The sequence below is a fragment of the Garra rufa genome, chromosome 13 (genome assembly GCF_049309525.1).
Source record: "Garra rufa chromosome 13, GarRuf1.0, whole genome shotgun sequence".
NCBI lineage: Eukaryota > Metazoa > Chordata > Actinopteri > Cypriniformes > Cyprinidae > Garra > Garra rufa.
In genome coordinates this window covers 38,381,247-38,396,010 of record NC_133373.1, presented here as the reverse complement: position 1 = coordinate 38,396,010, position 14,764 = coordinate 38,381,247, and the positions used below count along the sequence as shown (strand labels likewise).

At 30.8% G+C, this 14,764-nt stretch overlaps 1 protein-coding gene across 1 annotated transcript in view; it reads right to left on the bottom strand.

Annotated features, from left to right (window-relative positions):
• Positions 1-14,422, bottom strand: part of LOC141283427 (alpha-(1,6)-fucosyltransferase-like) — a 93,259-nt gene extending 78,837 nt beyond the window's left edge. The window contains exon 1 of the mRNA XM_073816711.1: positions 14,317-14,422. The gene's annotated coding sequence lies outside the window, so the exon portion shown is untranslated. The remainder of the gene's footprint in view (positions 1-14,316) is intronic.
• Between the last annotated feature and the right edge of the window lie 342 nt (positions 14,423-14,764).

Here is a 14,764-nt window from a genome sequence, read left to right as displayed (position 1 = left end):
TCATTAGGACGAAATATTAGAGACTAAAGACAATATCCATCATTGTGACCATTACTTTACTGATTGAGTGTGTACTTCTGTGTGTGTGTGTTGAGTTAATATGTGCTTGAATGAAAAGGATAGTGGTTAGAAAATGGCTATTCTGTCATCATTTACTCACTTTTATGTCATCCTGGAAAACTTTCTCCACAAAAAGAACAAAAAAGGAGATTTAGATGCTGTACTTTTCCATACATGATAACAATCAGAAATGTTTCTTGAGCAGCAAATCAGCATATTAGAATGATTTCTGAAGGATCATGTGACACTGAATACTGGAATAATGATGCTAAAAAATCAGCTTTGATTACAGCAATAAATCACATTTTTATCAATATTCAAATAGAAAATTGTTATTTTACTGTATTTTTAAGCAAAAAAAATGCAGAGACTTCTAGTGCAACGCTAATGCAGTTCTGCATTCGGTTTGCTACCACACCTTGAAAGTCAAGAATTGGATTAGAATTAAAAGGTAATCCTAATTCACGTCTGAATAGTGCACAGTCCTGAAGTTGTGGTGTTTTGGGGGACTGTTAAATAAATCTTCTTCCTCCTCAGATGCATGCTGGGAGCAGAGATGAGCAAACACACGGCGCTGTGCTCAGTAACAGGTGTCAGCACTCGACAGTAATTACATCAGCGTCAGTCACTCTCAGCAATCACGCACACACCGAACACAGCCTCGTCCAAATGTCACTCATGTGTGATGACAACAAAACGACAAACACCGGCGCTGATCTGGGACTCAACCGGCAAATCACGCTGAGAATCGATACATGTGGAACTTCACATGCGTTTGTGTGTTTCCAGAGCATCTGATCTGAGCGTGATCATGGAGATGATAGCTCACTGACACGACATGTAAAGCATGAAACTTGATATTGCTCGGCTATTTGACTATTCATTATCTCAATATTAATATATTTGCTCTATAATGGCTTTAAAGACTGATTCTTCTTTACTCAGAGGAATCATTATTTCAACCAAACTGCAACCTTATTAGATTCAGTTATGCTTTGCAACTGCTTTTATAAATCTAGGTGAATTTCTACATACATTCTAATATATTTTGAACATTGAAGTTGTATAAATTAAGATTTATAACTTACCTAAATATAGTGGCATGCGAAAGTTTGGGAACCCCTTTGCAGAATTTGTGAAAATGTGAATAATTAAAAAAAAAATAAGAGAGATCATACAAAATGCATGTTATTTTTTATTTGGTTCTGTCCTGAGTAAGATATTTTAAATAAAAGAGAGGTTTACATATAGTCCACAAGACAAAAAAGTAGCTGAAATTATTAAAATAACCCCCTTCAAAAGTTTGGGAACCCTCTTAATACTGTGTGTGGTTACCTGGATAATCTACCACTGTTTTTTTGTTTGAGTCCCTTGTTTATTCTGAACAGTTAAAATTGATCACTGCTCTTCAGAAAAATCATTTAGGTCCCGCAGAATCTTCAGTTTTCTAGCATCTTTTCCTAATTTGAACCCTTTCGTGCACTGACTATGATTTTGAGATCCATCTTTTTACACCGAGGACAACAGAGGGACTCAAACACAACTATTAAAAAAGGTTCAAACATTTGCTGATGCTCCAGAAGGAAACACGATGCATTAAGAGCCAGGGGGGGGAACTTTTTGAATTTGAAGATCACACAATAATCTTCTGTTGCTGCCGAAGGGCAGTACTAAATGGAAAAAATTATATTTTAACAAAATAAGAAAAATTTGGAGAAATTGTTCAAAAGTTTTCACCCCCGGCTCTTAATGCATCGTGTTTCCTTGAACTTTTTTGAATAGTTGTGTTTGAGTCCCTCAATTGTCCTCGGTGTAAAAGATGGATCTCAAAAACATAGTCAGTGCTGGAAAGGGTTCAAATATGGAAAAGATGCTAGAAAACTGAAGAATCTGCAGGACCTAAATGATTTTTCTGTGGATTATATGTAAACATCTTTCATGTAAAATATCTTACTCAGGACAGTAATAAATAAAAAATAACACACATTTTGTATGATCTCTTTTATTTTGTTAAATGATTCACAGATTTTCAGACTCTGCAAGTGGTTCCCAAACTTTTGCATGACACTATATATTTCCAGACAACTTTATTACACTGAAAAACATTTTCGCCAGTATATTTCACAGATAACTACAAATTACAAACGGTAAGTAATACACTGACTTAAACAAGACATTTTGACACACATTTTTAAAATAGTATTTTCTTGTAATATGTACACCAATAATCAGATTTACAACTTTGAAAAATATTTTTTTACAGTATATGAAAAGGTAATGCAGACACTTTCATGAACATTTAAGCAAATTAATTAACTAACCTGAATCCGTTTAGAATCAAGTCATCTATTAAAAATACTTTTTTACTGAATTTTTGCTACTAAAGTTAAATCACAGATGCTATTAAAGCATTTCTTAATGCTCTTTAAATCACTGAGAATAAACTGGTGAAAAAGAGGCAAGTAAGAGCGTGTAATTCAGAGGTCTCGCCGTCCTTTCATTCAGCGTGTACCTCTGAGTTTATAAAAAGGGGTCAAGTGACATTTCTCTGCCAGTTAAAGAGAGAAGAGTGTCTATAAACGGAGTGTGTAACATCTGACAGAATCACATTTATTAAGCTCAGATTTACACTAACATGATTACGAGGGAAACTGCTAATCAGCTGCTCATGACATGAGATTCAAGAGCATCTAGAAGCCAGATCATGCTGTCCCAACAAACACCAGCCTCCAAACAACTGGAACGGAATGTTGGGATTTCACGAATGTTCTGTTTTGATCTTACAACAAACCATCTGGACTTGATCAAAAACCGTTGCCATGGTAATGATGTATAAGCGTCTGTTCTAATTCCATAGAAACAAAAGTACGCGGGGGAGTATGAGGAGAAACATTACCTAACGTTAACTACCTACACCTGCTTAAACTGCTGTGGTTTGTGAGAAAAATGGCTTTATATATTTACTTATGGGTATGATGTTCAAAAATCTAATTTTGGTCACTAGAAATGTAACTTTTTAAAATAATAATAAAAAAAAATTATATGGGAAAAAGTTATGTAATGTTAATTTTATTTTGATTACTGGTAATGTATTAATCTCTATTAAGCAAAGAATATAGGCTTTTATTATTATTTAATAAGTAAATACATTTATTGAAATAAAGAATATGAATACATTAGGTATATTAGTTTATAAATTAATATAAGTACTAAAAATTAATTAATGAACAAACCTAATTTTCTAAATGGAAAATGTTATATAATGATATTTTTTTGTGATTACCTGTAACATATTAATCTTTATAACCTTTTTTAAACAAATAATATGAATACAGTATATTTATTAATTTATAATTTAAACTAAAATAAATAATAAAAAAACACAAACACATTACTATATGTAAAAAAAACAGGCAATTTTCATTTAATGTTACGTAATTAATAATAATTATTAAAATAAAGAATATTTTGTAATATAAGTATTAAGATTAATCAATGAACAAACTTAATTTCCTCTATGGAACGAATGATATAATGTTAATTTTATTGTATTTACTTGTAATTTAATCTAAAATACATAATATGAATACAGTATATTTAATAGTTTTGTTATTTTTTAATAAATAAATAAATCTTTATTGAAATAAAGAATATGAATAGGTTTATTAGTTTTTAAATGAATATAAGTGCTAAAAATTAATTAATGAACAAACCTAATTTTCTAAATGGAAAATGTTATGTAATGTTAATTTTATTGTAATTACTGGTAACATATTAGTCTTTAAAACCTTTATTAAACAGAATATGAATGTAGTATATTTATTCATTTATTATTTAAACTATTAAATAAAAACATTTTTTTTCTGTATAAAAAAAACTGATTTAAATTTTACTGTGATTACTGGCAACATTAATCATTATTAAACAAAGATTATGAATACAGTACATTTATTAGGTTATTATTTAATAAGTATTATAAACAAACAAACAAACCTAATATTCCATATGGAAAAATATAATATTAATTTTATTGTGGTTACGGGTTACGTAATTACTAATTATGATTAAAATAAAGAATATTTTCTAATATAACTATTACAAATTACTCAATAAACAAAACTAATTTCCTATATGGAAATTATAAAAAGGTTGATTTTATTGTGATTACTTGTAATTAAATCTAAAATACATAATATGAATACAGTTTATTATTTAATATAAGCAATAAATACATAAATGTGAAAAATCATAATATAAGACTGATAATAGGTCCTAGAATCCAACATGAAGACATGAAGATCTCAATCAGAGCTTTTACGTCTAATTTTATAAGCGTCTGAGTAGGTTAATCATGTTAATTGTTATTTAGCGCACATTCAGAGGCCTCACAATTGTTATTAATGATCATGTCTTTTACAGTTCAAGCATGACACTGTGTGTAATGAGTCATTTCATATGACAAATATTCTACGATGTGAATCTATTGCGATTCAGTTTAGTTCAGGGAAGTGTGATTCAATTCCAAAACAATTCTTCACAGCTTTTGTTTGGTGTAAATGAAATTGTGTTTTTTTGGTTGGCAAATGCAATTAACAAAAGTTTAAAATATAAGAAGTTCAGAAGTTTTGTCATTGTTGTAATGATACCAAGAAGTTAACCAAGAAGTGCCAAATTGCACTTTTTTTTCCTAATTACTCACCAATAGACTACTAAGACGAGACACTGCAGGTGAATAGGGTAAAAAAAATAACTAATAGTTATCACTTTACTTAGTCAGTTGATTGATTACATTGATAATTGCAAATATTTTTTGTATTACAAGTTTTCTGAAATGTTAGATTTTAATATGCAAATGATGCATTATTTAATGATATATGCGCTAGTTTGCATACATTTCTAGTACAAAAATCTAAACACTGGATAACGTCAGTTTTCTTGTTTAAATTTTTGGACATATTAGAGTCAAATGTTTTTACAGAAGGGATTTTGTCATTTTGTCACTCCATAATTCAGAAAATACTTAGAACAGGCAGAAAACTATATATATATATTTTTTTTTTTACAGTTTTTTGGGAAATAAAATTATGTATAAAATCAATCAAATTATATATGAACAAATCCCTCTGTAAAAACCTTCAGGATATAGACAAGAATAAAAATTTTAAGTATGGTGTGTGTAAGTGCTACTAAAGTGCAGATTTATGGCTCAGTGTAGAATAAAAAACTCATTTTGAGAAAACAGCCTTAAAAATATGCATTGTAATTGAAATCTTTTGACACAAATAGATAAAGTGCTATAAAAAACACTTAACGGTGTCTTTTGGATGTTGTTTTCTTTCTACTAGTCTAAAAAAGCACAAAATCTCAGACTTGACCAGTGCATGAAAAAAACTGTAGTGTTTTGCCTGCAGTGTCCCCCCTTAAGAATTTCCAACTTAATTTATGATTTAAATTGAATTGTAGAAAAAAAGTATGAATCAAAACACAGACAGATCTATCAAAGAAGATTCAAAGGTCTTCATTACTTCAACCTCAGTGAACAAAAATACAATTTTTTTATTCATCAGGTTTAGGCACATCTCTAACCTGGAATCTTTTCCCCATTAAGCCACCAAAGCTACTATATATGGAAAATATCAATGTTTATGGCTGGTAAATTTTCATCTGCCTTTAGCAGGTGTTGAAAAAAAAAGTTCATTTTGGACCCTGAATACATGGAAACAGATCGGCAGCGGATATCTAGCAGATCTGCTTTATTCAGGTGGCGCTTTAAAGTTCAGGTCTGTCTGATGACAGCACAGAGACTCAGTACGATCACTAGACAGACAGATGGGAGTCTCTCTTCTCCACTAGATAAAGTCAGCGTGATCCTGGAACAACGAGTGAACATGAAACAAAGCCCTGGATTTTACTGAGCAGAATCAGCAGGTTTCAGATGAAGAGCATTTGATGCCACAGACGGGCGTCACATGATGACACATGAGACTGCATTAATAATATACGCAACATTAGAGCCTCTAATATCCAATCTGCTGAGGAAACACCTTCAAAACATCAAAAGAGCAAACAGGTCATCTATAATCACCTGTGTCCAGAACAAGGGTGGAAGATCTATCACAAGACCTCAGTGAATCAAAAATGCCAGGCAAATGTCAGCGGAGCTCATATAAGTCTGTTCCCGACCTTCACTCTGCGCTAATATGTGCACAACGCTTTAACATCACATGAACTCGCGCGGCATGAATATGCAGACATGCAGACGCTCGCACAAAGAAATGTCACTCTAGTGATGTTTCTCCTATGCCATCAAATCTCTCAGCTGCTGTTTAAAGCTTTTTTCCCAAACCTTTTTTTGTTGGATGCTGTAAAGCGGTCTTTAGATGTCTTTGACTGCCGTGGCTTTCTGCATTAGGGCTTGAATTTTTAAAGGAATAGTTCAGTCGGAAATAAAAGTTCTGTCAGCGTGCGGCTTTAGAGTCGTGCGATTTTCCTTCTTCTGTTGAGCACAAAAGGAGGCATTTCGAAGCATTGTCCTGGTTGCTGTTTTCTGTGCAATTACAAAAGATTAGGCCTTCAAGCTTCAAAAATGACATAAAAGTGTGATAAAACTCTGAAAATAATCATTAAAGTGGTACGTTTTGGCTTTTGCGCCATATTCTGAAGCCATATGGCAGCTTTGTGAGGAACAGACTGAAATACAAGTCATTACTCACTATCATTTAGAGTTCAGACCAGAAACTAAAAACTAGAACTATTGAAAAACATTAAATTATTCCATTAATTTAAATAAGATAAAGAAAAATAACTTTAACCGATATAAAAAAGAATTTCCATTAAAAAACCGAATGAGAAACAACGAAATGTGTCAAATTGAAACTAAAATTCTATTAAAAAATATAAAAAATCAAATCAAAATATGAACAAATGCTATAATCGTAAAGTGATATCTATTACTATTTTTTTTTTTAAATATATATTATTATGGGTGTGTGTGTGTATGTATACAAACTAAAAACTATTGAAAAACATTACATCAATTTAAATAACAAAAAACTTTAACTGATATAAAAAAAACCTTCTATGAAAAAATTATTATTATTTTTTTACCATTAAACTAATTAGTTGCCAAGGCAATAATTCATAAAACAAATTTAAACTAAAATTCAAATAAAAAATATTTAACAAAATGCTATAATTGTCAAGTAATATTTATTAGTATTTATTTTTTTATTAAAAATTATAAGTTTATTATATATATATATATATATATACATACATATATATATATATATATATACCAAAATAAATAAATATTTTTTTAAAGATAAAAAAAATTCAAAGTAGATAATATTCTAAACACAATATATAAAACATTTATGATGATACAATTTCAAAAATATATCATTTGAACATATTTCTAAGAAAAAAAGTTTACTTGTTTATTTATATTACAAACTGTGCAGTCAAAAGTTGAATCAAAACTGAATCATCTGATTCACTTAAAAGATTCAATTCCAAACAATGATCCATTCACAAAATGTATAGTTGCCACTTCTGATGACTTTTCTTAGTTTGTATGACTTATTGTATGTCATACACAAATTGTATGAAGTATTTATGAAAGTTTCATGATGTTTTTGCCCTTTTAAGAAGTTTAAAAGCCTCAGTCCCTGTTCATTTTTCACGAAAAAAGAGCATTTTTTTTTCTTCAAAATATCTTTTATGTTTTAAAAAGAAAGCCAAATGATGACAGCATTCTCATTCTCTAAGACAACGATTTCTTCAATTTAGCTCTTCCACAGCAAGTATCTGATGTTTCTGCTCAAACTCTTAAGACTCAGCAGCTCTAACAGCATGATTCAAGCTCCTAACATCTTTCAGCATCAGAAACACAGCCTGCTCAGCCTGTCCTCTATCGTTTGACCTGGAGGGGTTTCCCTGCACAAGCGTAGGTCATTTATATTCTTCATCTAATTTTCCCAAGGCCTGCTCCAAACAAAATCATTACTGACAAACATCTCTGGAGACAAATATCCACACCTGAGCCGACGGCACCACAACGCGCATATGTGTACTTGCTGTGAACATCTATAATATATAAGACAGAGCTGACAGCAAATAAAACAAATAACAGAGTGAATGTGCACAAAATGCTCTAAATAAAAGACAATCAATCTGTGACTGCAACCTACAGCACAAAGCCCACCTCTAGAGCTCCATCCAGAATGTTCCATTACAGTTAAGCATCGCCACTGCTGTTTAATGGAGTCATTACGCTCAAATGATGACAGACAGGTGTGTTAAACTGGCTGAGGGCAAAACGGCCACACACACACACACACACACACAATAGAGTATTAATGCAGTTAAGAGTAGTGTAAATGCATCATATGCATGTGGTTCTGTACAAACAACATCACAGATCTGTGAAAATGACTGAATTAGTGAATGTCAATAAACAAACATAACAGTAAATACTCATTTATGGGTTTAATAATGACATGATAACTTGTTTGTAGTGGAATGTGTTATGCATGCAAAGATTTTGCTGAATATAGAATTATAAATATGGTAGTGATGCACCAAAATTATTTTTTACAATGAAAATAAATAAAATTAAAATAAAATAAACAAATTAACACTAATAAACACTAAGTTATTTTTCAACGCATAAAAGCAACAACAACAAAACACACAACAAAATTATTATTAATAATTCATTATTAAGTGAAAACAGGAAAATTATGAACATAGAATTAATGAATTTTATTTACTTGCCAAAGCAACATTAGCCTATTTTCTTTTTACTAAAACAGAAAATAACTAAAATAAAAATAAAATATTATTAATAATAACAATAATAAACAATAAATAGGAATTTTTTAAATGCATAAAACCAAACACACAACAAAATTACTAAATTATAATGAAAGCATTTTTCTTTAAAATTAAAATAATTAAACTAAAAATGAAATTAGCAAAAAATTCAAACAATAATAAACACTAAATTATTTTTGTAAATGCATAAAACCAACAAAAATACTCAAATTTAAACTAAAATTAATATGAAAACAGGAAAATTATGAATATAGTGATCCTCCAAAATTAATTTTAGTTACTTTCCAAAGCAACATTAGCCTATTTTCTTTTTACTAAAACTGAAAATAACTAAAATAAAAATAAAATAAACTAATAATAATAATAACAATAATAAACACTAAGTAGGAATAATTTTAAATGCATAAAACCGATAAAGCACACAACAAAATTACTAAAATTATAACGAAAACATAAAAATTACGAATATAGTGATGCACCAAAATTATATTTTAATGAGTTGCTTTTCTTTACAATAAAATAAACTAAAAAAAATAATTTCTGTAAAAAAATAAATAAAAAAAAATTACTCAAATTTAAACTAAAATGACAACGAAAACAGGAAAATTATAAATATAGTAGTGATTCACCAAAATGAATTTTAGTGAAAATAACTAAAATAAAAATAAAATAATAATAATAACAGTAATAAACACTAAATAGGGATATTTTTAAATGCATAAAACAAAAAAAATTAAAAAATAAAATTAGTGAGTTGCCAAGGAAACATTTCTATTTTTGTTTCTTTAAAATGAAAATGACTAAACTAAAAATAAAATAAACAAAAAAATCTAAATAATAAGAAACACTAAGCATTTTTTGTAAATGCACACAACACACAACAAAATTAAATTGATTAAAACTAAAATTAAACTGAAAACAGGAAAATTACAAATATGCACCAAAATGAAATTCAGTTACTTGCCAAAACAACATTATATTTTTTGTTTTATTAAAACTGAAAATAACTTAACTAAAACTCAAATTAAATAATAATAATAATAAATATGAAACTAGTACTGATGCACCAAAATTATTTTTTAACCGAAACAAACCAAAAAAATTATTCAACTTTATTTAATAATCAACACTTACATAAATACTGAGTTGTAAACTGCAAATAAAGCAGATTGTATATCAACTTTTTAATGTAATTGAATTATCAACTTTTTAATTACAAAAATGTAATTGTTTTAACTCGTATTCATTGCTGAAATATAAACATTTCAATGATGGCTGTAAAAAATGCTAGATTTAATCAAACATATAGTAAATAACGGTAACAGGTTGAAATATAATGATTATGTAATACAGTACATATATTTAGTCAAAATGCTCTTCTCTAGAGTTATTTTTCGGCCCTTTTGAAGCTGAAAATTAATTTTCTACTGAATATTTTTGGTTGCCAAAATTTCAGTGCATCACTAGAACATTTAACATTTATTTTATTTTGCTTTGCTAAAAGCTAGTTTAACCAGCATCTCGAGATGATACAACAGCTCAGTTAATTTCGGTGAATTACTGATAAAAAACTCAGATTCAGTGAATTGTTTGTGTCATCACATGAAGTCTGAAGAGGCTGAGACATCGAGTATGATATATAAAATCCTACATTGCTCAGCCTAGATGTATTTTATTTATTCATAAAACTCTCAAGCTGCACTGCTCCAAACACTCACATCTTGCTGCAAATTATTTTAGAAGTCCATACTTATTTTTCTGAACCTATGGGAGACATTAGAAAACATAATGAAGACTTTTATGATCCCAAACAAGATTACTAAGAGTAAACAGCTCACATTCTGCAGCAAGCTACATCTCAGCACAGATTCAGATGCATTAGAGACTCATTCATTATGCGCTCGAGAACTTTTTTAACCCCCAGATAAACCGCATATGTTCAGTATTCAGTGCGTCTCCTCTGGAAAGCAGATTTAGGTTGCATCCTAAATGCACTTGTGTGGAGTTCATTTCATAAAAGATCATCAATTTATTCATTAGGTGTCTGAACGCTCAGAGTTTGCTGTGCTCCTTTCAATTCTCTGACTGACTTGCATTAAACAAAACAACTCATTAGCAATGCACATGTCAAAATCAAATCAAACTACCATCCTGAGACAGATATATGCGCTCTGGTCTCATGTTCCAGACAATCTAGTCTAAAGACATTCAGTAGAGTCAATAAAGGTTGATCTGACAGGTGTAACCAGCAGGTGTCAGTGACTCATAAAAGGCTTCAGCCAAACTAGTACACAGCTCACGTCAACATCACAAACCTAATATTTGTCATATAAAATAGATCCAATTTGTCTTTAAAAGAACAAAACATACTTTAAAGATCTGTGAAATCAAAATCAACCCTATTTATTCTCTTCAAACATGTTCTGGTTTTGAATTATGCCACAGAATACAACAAATACAAGGTAACTTTTCAAAAGTACTTTTTCATCTCATTCTGACTTTGGTCCAGCAATTCTGTTTCTATATTCTATATCTAACTTTTTTTTTCTTCTCAGAATTGTGAGATAAAAGCTCACAATAGCAAGAAAAAAGGTCAGAATTACAAACCAAAATATAATTTTTACCTTTTTTTAGTTTGCAGCAAATATAAACTTGGAATTTTGAGATATAAACTTGGAACTGTGAGAAATGAACTCAGAATTGTGAAATGTAAATGTAACTCAGATTTGTAAGATATAAACTATGAGATATAAACTTGGAACTATGAGATATAAACTCGGAATTGTGAGATATCAACTTGAAATTTTGAGATATAAACTTAGAATTGTGAGATATAAACTTAGAATTGTAAGATATAAACCTGGAAATGTGAGATATCAACTGAACATTTTGAGATACAAACTCGGAACTATGAGATATAAACTTGAAATTTTGAGATATAAACTCGAGTTTATATCTCACAAATCTTGAGTTTATATCTCACGAATCTTATAACTGTGAGATATAGACTCGGAATTGTGAGATATAAACTCAGAATAGTGAGATATAAGCTCAGAATTGTGAGATAAAAACTCTTAGAATTGTAAGATATAAACTTGGAAATGTGAGATATCAACTGAAAATTTACAAACTTGGAACTATGAGATATAAACTTGAAATTTTGAGATATAAACTCAAGATTTGTGAGATATAAACTCATAACTGTGAGATATAGACTCGGAATTCTGAGATATAAACTCAGAACTTTGAGATATAAGCTCATAATTGTGAGATATAAATTTGGAATAGTAAGATATAAACTCAGAACTGTGAGATATAAGCTCAGAATTGTGAGATATAAACTCGGAATTTTGAGATATCAACTTGGAATTTTGAGACACAAACTCTAAATTGTGAGATATAAACTCAGATATAAACTTGGAAAAGTAAGAGATAAAACTGTGAATTGTGGGATAAACTGGGAATTGTAAGATGTAAACTATGAACTATGTCACCTTTATTCATATAGCGCTTTTAACAATACAGATTAGGGCTGGGCAATTTGGCTTAGAATCAAAATCTCGATTAATTGAACATTTTAACCCGATTACGATTAATGAACGATTATTTTATTTATTAATAAAATTATATTTAATTATATTTATATAATATTTATTTTTTTGCCCTCATAGTTCACTGACAAGTTTTGTACAGTAAATATGTTCACATATTACAAGCGAGAGATTTTTGGATGAAGGGTGCATTACTTGATTTTAAAATAATTGAAGGAAACACTATCTACGATCTATGATTATTAATTGAACATCAGTGTTGAACAACTGAAATTAAAGCAAGCATTGCTTAAAACGAAAAGTCACATTTTTCTTAAATTAGTGAAAATAAATAACTTGCACTATTGGAAACAAAATAAATAATTTTCAATGTTTTTCATATTAAAAGTAGAAAATAAGCAGTATCTCCTCTAAATAAAATTACCCTTGTATATCCTGTAAATACTTTTTACTGTATAAATACTGTTTAAGCTCTCCATCGACATGTCGGCGGAATAACAGAACGGAGCGCTAGTGTTTTTTAAAGGGAAAGTAATTGAAATAATCTTCCTGGAAAAATTTTAACGATTATAGGTTCTGAATGTCGATTTCGATTATTTTTCGATTAATCGCCCAGCCCTAATACAGATTGTGTCAAAGCAACTGCACAGTATTTAAACAGCACAATAGTGTGTAGGTAACGCATTATTGTAAATAATCAATTTTCAGTTCAAGGCAGTTCCTCAATGAATTCAGTGATATCATCTATGAGATAGAAACTTGGAATTATGAGATAATTGCAAGTAACAGAGTCAGATTTCTGTCTCACAATGTCTCTTCACAAAAAAATTAATTACCTTTCTTTCTTTTTTTATTCAGTGGTGGAAACAGGCTTCCATGTGTCAGTGCACATTCTGAAAAAAAGTTTTGACTTCATAATCGTTTGTTAAATTGTAAGAGCCTCTAAACTGACTTTTCCTTTTCATCTGACATCATGAACACTGTACTTTCCAACGCCATCCTCCAAACCACCGACTTCCATTCTGCTATGAAACGCCTAATCTTCATGATCCAATCAATTCCTAATGAATAAAACAGAGTCCCACCCTGAGGGTTTTCTTAAATAGGTCACATTACAGAAGTAAACATACATAGGGAATGCAAAATAAAATACAGTAAACAATTACTGCACAAAACATTACTGCACAGCATATGCACCAGTTGAATTAAACTAAAGAATTAACAAAGCTTATGCCACATTATGTGCTGATATGCCACATTAAATCACAGTAAATTCTCTCTACATCACCATCAGCTCATGAAGTCATTTGGCTGTAAACAAAAGAGACTCATCACACAGTCCTGAAATAAAACCCTAAAACAGCTTCTCCAGACATTAACATGTTTTATCCATCATGTTATTCACATGAGATTCACTGCAACAGGCCGTCTGATGATCCACAGGCTGTGTCTCAAACCTTACAAACTGCATCATACAGGCATCATAAAATGTTGCTGACTTGGAAGTGTCTATAATGATAGCCAAAAATGCTACAAGCACACATATGATGGCCAAAACTGCTATTGACATGGAATACGACTGTTATTATGGTCAAAATGCTTCACACACTTCTAATGTCCAAAATAGCGCTGACTTGGAACTCGTCTATGTTTATGTCCAAAATTGCTGTTGGATTGGAACACGTCCATATGAAGCCCAAAAACGTTTCTGGGTATGAAGTGCATGACTGAAAACGCTGCACGCATCTCAACGCCGCGTGTGTGTTTATCTCCAGACATGCTGCACGCGCGTCTAGGTTTGAGACGCGTCCAGCGCGCGCTGCTGCTGCAAACGCGTTTATTTACATAAACAAACAGAATCACGTACCGGAAAACCCCGACGCCGCCGCTGCCGCCGCTCCGAAGGAAGATGCGCTCGGGAGGAAGATCCAGGAGGATGGAGGAGAGGAGCGCGTGTGTGAGATGAAATCAGCGGACGGACACACACATACACTGAACAGCATCACGGGCTGCGCGCCGCGTACTGCGCATGTCAACGCCGCACCGACCATCTACCGGCAGATCATCATTCACGGGACCCGCTCTCTATCACTGGAGGTCTGTGGAGAATATGAAACAGACGGAAAACACGGAATCTTTTTTTTTTTTTTTTTGGTACAATTTCATGACACCTACTATGAATTAATTTTTAACCTTCTTACTACTGATTCCCTAAATAGTATAATGTTGTTTATGAAAGTTGATATAAAGTTTTACTGAGAAAATCCAGGGGTTGACCAAGGCTATTAAATATTACTTATTTTATATTCAATTTA